Here is a 7,739-nt window from a genome sequence, read left to right as displayed (position 1 = left end):
TTGATTCCAATATCACCATTGGAAATAAAGGTTTTCTATCAGATAACCTAGGATATTGAACATAGTGAGATAGCTGGGATTGACCCAGAAGAAGTAGCAAAGACAATTATTGATACATCTAAGAAAATTTCTCCATTTCAGATCATACTGGATCTTGGTATACACTTTATTCCTATATTAAATGTTGTAGTAATTTTCTGTATAATTGTGCTATGTATTATTACAAATGATGTCCCATGATGTCAAAGTTTTAGGCACTGAGGTACCTGCCCTTAATTTATTTAATAAAAAAGGGGGAGAAGGGAGCCAAAACATCTGATCCAGGAATTAGGCTGGTCCTAGATAAGTTTGCTCCGGATTTTCACTATGGCCAGTCAAAAGTAACTGGTCTTGGTTTTTTCTCTTGAGAAGTGGCCATTGTCAGAACCTTTCTGATGTCCTGTGATCCAGGGAGGTACCCTGTTCTAGGATTATTGGCAGAAGATGTTCGCTGCCTTTTTTACATTTTTAGATACTATACTTTGGGACTTGGTTGTCTCCAAGGCCTAATAGTTGACATCATTACTTTACTGAACAAAGAGTATTAAGGAAACCAAGTGACCTATAATTACCTTCTTTGTTTAACTTCTCTATAGAAACCTTGCTCATGGTATCAATAAATGGATTGCTTGACAATCATGCCTGGGCCACGATTTCTTACACTTTCACGGGCTAGTGTGTTGGCTTAGAGCTGGCTTGAGAAACCACTCAAGATATCTCTATAATTCTCCTCAGTGAATTTTTTGAAATTCCTTTTCCATCTGTCAAATTTGGATTTTTAAAATTCTTCTCCTCATTGGCTTTTGGGCCTATTGCCTTTTTCCTTTTTTTGGAGGGCAATTGGGGTTAAGCAACTTGCCCAAGGTCACACGGCTAATAAGTGTTAAGTGTCTGAGGCCGGATTTGAACTTAGGTCCTCCTAGCTCTGGGGCCGGTGCTCTATTCCCAGAGTTAGTCTATTTTTTAAGGTGTTATTTTCTTCAGTCAGGCTGTTGACTTGCTTTTCATGATTTTCCTGCATCATTCTCATTTCTCATCCCAATTTTTCCTCCACTTCTCTTACTTCATTTTCAAAATCCTTCTTGAGTTCCTCCACAGCCTGTAACCAATTCATATTTTTCTTGGAGGCTTTTGATGCAGGGGTTCTGACTTTAATGTCCTTCTCCCACTCCATGCCTTAATCCTTTTTGTTCCCAAAAAAGAATTCTATTGTCTGTTTGTGTTTCCGTTGCTTGCTCATATTGGCAGCCAATTACTTGACTTTTGAGCTCTTTACCACAGTAGAACTATGCTTCCAGAATGTAGAGAGCTATGTCCCAAAATGCTGGTGTTTTGGTAGCTGCAGAAGCTATTAGTTGGGTGCCATCTCTGTAGCCCCCACAAGCTCTGGCACACTGGTCACACACCCTAGGACCAGCACCCAAGACTGTGGATCCAAGCAGGTCCAAGGAAGAGTGATTACCCTCTGAATGGTTGTTTGGTACTCCTACAATCTGTAGGCCAGGAGTCCTGGAAGCAGCCATGCTTCCTCCGCTTCTTACCCTGGGGTTAGCAGCTGGATCGCACTCCCCCTGTTCCAACAAAGTTCCACACTGACCTTTTACTTTGTCTTTGGCATTTATGGATTGAGAAGTCAGGAAACTGCTACAGCTGCTGGTGATTTGCTCTCATAAAGTCTCTGCTTCCACTAGTCGGGGCTGTCCTGGGGTGGGACTGTGCTGGGTTCCCAGCATGCTCCTATGGACCCTTTCTGCTGGCCTGCCAAGGCTTCCTTCAGCGGGATATTTGTTTCTCTCTCTCACTTTGTGGATTCTGTAGCTCTAAAATTTGTTTAGAGTAATTTTTGACATGTACTGGAGGAGGTGGAAGCTGGAGCCACCCAGAAGTCCTGTTTCTACTCCAACATCTTGGCTCTGCCCTCCTAGAGCATTTCTCAATGTGATTATTGATAACTTTGGTTTCTTCTTTTGAAAACTGCCTGTTCATATCCTTTGACCATTTATCAATTGTGGAATGACTCTTATTTTTATAAATTTGGCTCCATTCCCTATATATTTGAGAGATGAGGCCCTTATTGGAAAGAAAAAAAACTGTATTTTCCCTCCAGTTTCCTGTTTTCCTTCTAATTTGGCTGTGTTGTTTTTATTTGTATGAAAACTTTTAAATTTAATGTAATCAAAATTATCTACTTTACTTACTCTGATCCTCTATATCTCTTTTTTGGTCATAAACTCTTCTCTCATCCATAGATTTGACAGGTAGTTTTCCCTTTTGCTACCCTAATTTGTGTATGATGTTGCCCTTCATGTCTAAATCATATACTCATGTTGACCTTATCTTGGAATATAGCATGAATGTTTTTCTTTGAATAGGTTCTGCTAGACTTTTCTGCTTTTCCCAGCAATTTTGTTAAATAGTAAGTTCTTCCCCCTAAAGCTTAAATCTTTCTCTTTATCAAGTATTACCTTACTATAGTAATTTCTTTATCTATATTTTATACTTATTTTATCACCAACCACTCTATTTCTTATACAGTAATAGATTGTTTCAATGATTACCATGTTGTTGTATAGTTTGATATATGGTACTACTAGGCTGCTTAACTTTACTTTTTTTCTCATTGATTCCCATGATACTCCTGTCCTTTTGTTTTTCCAGATTATTTTATTATCATTTTTCTAGTTCTATAAAACAGTTCTAAGAGGTACTGCTGGCAGCAGAAATGGTGGAGGACTGGTATATGGACAATTTTGTGGAGGATCAGAGGAAACCTCAGTGCCCAGTCAGCCTGGAAGAGCTGCAGCAGCTTGGCATCTTTTACTGGAAACTAGAAGCTGACAAGTATGAGGATGATCCAGAGCTAGAGAAGATCCAAAAAGACAGAAACTACTGCTGGATGGACATAATAACCATTTGTAAAGACAAACTGCTAAATTATAAAGAAAAGATCAAGATGTTTTATGAAGAATATTTAACACCTTGATGATGAAATTCGTTATGTCCTGGATGGAAGTGGGTACTTTGATGTAAGAAAGAAGACAAGTGGATCCAGATTTTCATGGAGAAAGGAGACATGATAACACTTCCAGCTGGGATTTATAATCGCTTCACTCTGGATGAAACAAACTATGTTAAGGCAGCGAGGCTGTTTGTTGGAGAACTTGTCTGGAAAGCATACAATCATCATTTTGATCTGATCATTTTGAAGTTCGAGGACAGTATTTGCAGTTTGTGACCCAAAGAGCATCCTGGTGCTGCCTGGAGACTGACGCACTACCTGGAAATGGGCCAAACATGATAATCAAGCAAATTGTTAATAGTTTCACCTTTTCTTCCATGCCAAGGATTTGAGTTTGAGTTCTTTCTTTTTCAGAATTGTCTGATTTAAGAAAGGAAAAGTCATTAATTCAGCATGGAATGAACTGAGATTGTGGACGAATCCTTGCTTTAAAAACAAACAATTTTTTGTTTCTCTAAATATAAAAGCAAGTATTCTGGTTGGGTTACATGGATTCAGATAGTAGAAAATATATCCCTAAAAGCAATAGAGTAAAATTCTTTTTTTCTAGTATCCTTTAAATGTAAGGTATTAATCCCATCCCCAGCACTGTAAAAGATAGGTATTTATTTATCAGGTAAGCATTAGAAATTGGTTCTCATTAATTGCTTAGTTAATTAGAAATTTCTTAATTCTGACTCTGAACCTTTTGGAAAAAAATAGTAGGTGAATTCATTGTGCCCTGGGTTATTAGTATTTCTATGACATGAGATTTGTCAGGCACATCTACTGTTTGCCTACATGCTGGAGAACCAGATCTTTCCAACATTGTAAGAAAATCTGCTTAGGCTTTCCAGCAGAACTTAATTGTTTTGTGATATGGTCATGCCTAATTTGTTAATTCTATAAAAAAAAAAATCCTCACCAACTAAAAATTAACCATTCTTTGAATAAGCACCTTATTTCTGAACATTCAAAATATTTGGAAAATAGGGCAGCTAGGTGTAAGGGTTATGGGATTTACAGATCTTCCATGCCCCATTGGACTTGCTGATGTAGCAGGAAGGGGCAGAGCAAGAGGAAGCAGAAGCCAAGCTAGAGTTCCTGCAGTGGCTAGCAGTGGTGGCAATGGCGGCAGCAGCAGAGGCAGTAGAGGCAGTGGCAGCGGAAGCGCAAACCCCTTTTTGAGTCATCCAGAATTTCTGCTAAGGACTCCTGATGAGGACTTCCAGGGGCCGGGGCTGCTGGGAGCAAGCTTCCTGGATGCTGGGTGGTTGCTGTGAGTGGGGAGAGGAGGACTTTTGCCTGAGGTAGCCTGTTCTGTTTTAAAGGCTTGAGAATGTGGGAGCTTTCTACTTTATCTACCTGTGCCAATTTCATAACTACTCTGATGGCTTTGACTTTCTGGTTTTGGGACTCAGTCTTTTGGTATTTTAATAAATGTTCTAGCTTATTCCCCCATATAGAAAGCCTGATATATTTTGTGATTGATAACTTCATCAGCATATCTGTAATTTCCATAGGCATTGTGAATATTGCATTGCTGATGTTGATTCTGTGGTGCTCAGCTTGAAGAAGGTAGTGTAAGCATTAACACTAGTTTGTGGTGGAGAAAATGGAATCTTAAAGGGATTGAGTGTCTCACCCAATGTCACAAAAGGAAAAAAAAAGGAAGGGTATAAGCATTTATGTAGTACTTATGATGCTATGTGATTTATAAATATCTCATCTTATCAAAGTTTTTTTTTTATTTTTAAAAGGTTTTTGTTGGAGTTACAAGAAGTGTTGGAAGAATATGTAACTAGAATTGAGAGGTTGAAATTAGGAAAGGGATGGCCCCATAAGTAGCCCCTTATGGGCCTTCTGTCAATGACAGGGATGAGCAGTGCAACAGCAAAGTCCACAGCTGTGAGTGGACAGGCAACCCATATTATAGTCCTGACTCTGCCTCTCCTTCATTTTGTGGCCTTTCATGTGTTAGCCCCCTCCCTGGCCTGAATCTCACTATCTTGACTTTATGAAAGGCCCCCAGAGCCCTGGCCTCCCTTCTTTCTTCAAAATGCCAGACCACTGATTTTCTACCCTCCAAATGTGACTTTAAAAAAGTATTGATTTTTCAACCAAAAAGGAAAGGGGGGATTTCAAGACCACATTTATCCATTTTCTAACTAGGAAACCAGAAAAAAAAAGGTTATTTGGGAAAATGACAAAAAGAAATTCAAGATGATATTTTTAAAATGTAAGTATTTGGGATTGCTGGTTTAAGTGGAGGAAACTGCAGAAAGATTAGGACCATTTTTACGGAGAATATGATTTTATAAATAAAACAGCAACCAAATTGACCTCTCTGGTGGAGCCGGCACACAGTAACCTCCCCACCCCCAGCCACCCCATCCTTTCCCAAAAGAGCCTTAATACAGGGAATCTATACCAGAGTGACAGAGGCACTAAAGGCACAGACTGTGGAAATCCTAAGAAGGATCTGTGGCCACAAACTTGAGCAGATGAGCCTTGGAGACAAATTTCAGATGCAATCCAACATAAAGATATTAGAAATGCCGCAGGGAAGGAGAGTCACAGGCATGTGACTCAATTTACCAGGGATGGACTGACAGAGAATCATGATGTGATTAGTAACCTTGTAGTAGTAGAGGATTTGTCTTCTCCAAAGTTGGGTATATGCTTGAGTTCCTTCTGACAGGTTCAGTGCCCCGGTTGGAACTGAGGCCATCACATTGGTGTTATTGGGTCAGGGGCTTTCCTGGTCTCATGGCTCACTCAGTCTACTCTGTGGTTTGGCAGGTACATGGGGGAGAGGGTGATTGTACCATCCATGCTCAGGGTTGCCCTCATTGTCCCACCCATCAGTGTGTCAAACTTTGTGGCCTAAAACTGTCTGGCCACTAGTCCCATGGGTGCTAAGGATTCCATTGCATCCTCACTTCTGTTTCCTGAGCACTGTGAAGATGCTATTGGAGGCTATTTGCCTTAGATAAGGACCAAGCCCTGGGTCATAGGTGTTGTCAAGGAAGCTCAAGGGCCTGCCTGTAAGGGCAATTATTCAGAGTGTTCCAGGTATCATCTGCACCCACTTGGAGGTACAATTTCCCCCTAGAACTTTGAGCAGGATGGTCTTTAAGAGTTCCTTATGCTTTTCAATCAGTCTAGCAGCCCAGAGTCTGTAGGGTAGGAGGAAAGACCACAAAATTCCATTGTCTCCTGCCCATTACTGCATAGTCTGGCGTGCAAAACTTGTGCCCTGGTTTGAAAGGCACAAGGATTGCCTCTGATGGTCTAGTGATGCTATCATGGATTGTGGGGCCCTACACAGGTGATACAGCAAAAGTCCGGTCTAGCAAGATGAGGGCATACATAAGGGCTCTGGCCTGAGAGGACAAGGGTCCTATGAAGCCCATTTGCCAAATCTAGGGAGGCAGCTGCCCCTTCCCAATGCTTCCCTGAAGTCCATGTTTCCAGGGATGGAGTGTGGAACATATCTGGCATTCCCTGGTGACTTGGTCGATGGGTGCTGTAGAGGCTGCTACACCTGGCCTCCCCAGACAGAATTTAAGGCTAGCAGTCCCTAAATGTGCCTACTTCACAGGACCTGTTTCCACATGGGGCATGTCCTGTGCAGTAATGGGGATGGTCTGGGCTGGTGGTAGTGTGAGGTTGTCATAGGTATGACAGACCCAAATTGGGTGGCTTTGTACATATGCTGAAATGACCTTCTAAAGTCCAATAACTCATACTAATCGGTCTTAGGTCTGTCAGTCATCCTGGGCCCACTTGCCAGAGCAGATTACAAGTACAGTGGTAGCCACCCAGGAATCAGTATAGATGGAGAGGGAGTGAGTCCTTATGGCGAGGTGGATAGCTTTTAGCTCTGCCCACTGGGTGCTATGGCCTTTGTCAGCAGTCTTCAAGGAAGTGTTGCCAGCAGGTTGGAAAGCTGCAGCTACCCAGTGGGGATTCTCACAACAATCAGAGGCACCGCTACATGGGAAACCAGCTGATCAAACTGTGGGTTCCACTTACCTTGTGGATTAGACAATGGTGGAGGGGACCATCTCATGAGAAAAGTGGCCCTAATGGGGTTTATATCACCTGCTCATATAGTCTGCTGGCTCCTTGGGTGCCCAGCTTAGCCCTGTCCTGCCAATACCATTTCTATTTTAGCAGGGTGGCATCAGAGGATGACCACAGCTTCCTAATCCAGAGCAGTATGGGTAATTCAGTCCTTAAAGTGACAGGGCCCAAGCCTATCAATGGCTCTGTGGACTCTTCAGGGGCAGATGCCTGGTGGCATATCTGGAAGCTTCTTGTTCCAGAGCTCCATTGGTGGTCTCTGGCTTCTCTGGTGAGTCCCAAGATGCTAGGAGGTCTGGGTGGATGTAGCTGAGCCTCTTTTGGAAATCATCACCCAGGGGCACTAAAGGCCATACTTAACTGATTGCCAGCTTGACTGTACACACAGCCTTCTGTTCCTCTGGGTCCCACTGAAAGGTGAAGGACTTCCACATGATCGCACAGATAGGACTGTGAGGTGGGGAATATGTTGTCTCCCAAACCCAAGCATGGCCACCTTATCATCTGTGGAGGCCTAAAGAGAGAGTGATGGCCCTGCCTTGTGGGTCCATGTGTATCCTAGGAATTTCGAACACTGCAAGAGGCTTGTATTTTATGGGGAGCTACTGTCCAG

General features: G+C 42.2%; 1 pseudogene; it reads left to right on the top strand.

Annotated features, from left to right (window-relative positions):
- Positions 1-2,761: 2,761 nt before the first annotated feature.
- Positions 2,762-3,464, top strand: LOC138142621 (acireductone dioxygenase-like; annotated as a pseudogene).
- Positions 3,465-7,739: the final 4,275 nt, after the last annotated feature.

This window comes from Petaurus breviceps, unplaced genomic scaffold, assembly GCF_028583685.1.
Source record: "Petaurus breviceps papuanus isolate PSGF00001 unplaced genomic scaffold, PetGlider_PUasm1.0 90601, whole genome shotgun sequence".
Lineage (NCBI taxonomy): Eukaryota > Metazoa > Chordata > Mammalia > Diprotodontia > Petauridae > Petaurus > Petaurus breviceps.
This window is presented reverse-complemented; position numbering and strand designations above follow the sequence as displayed.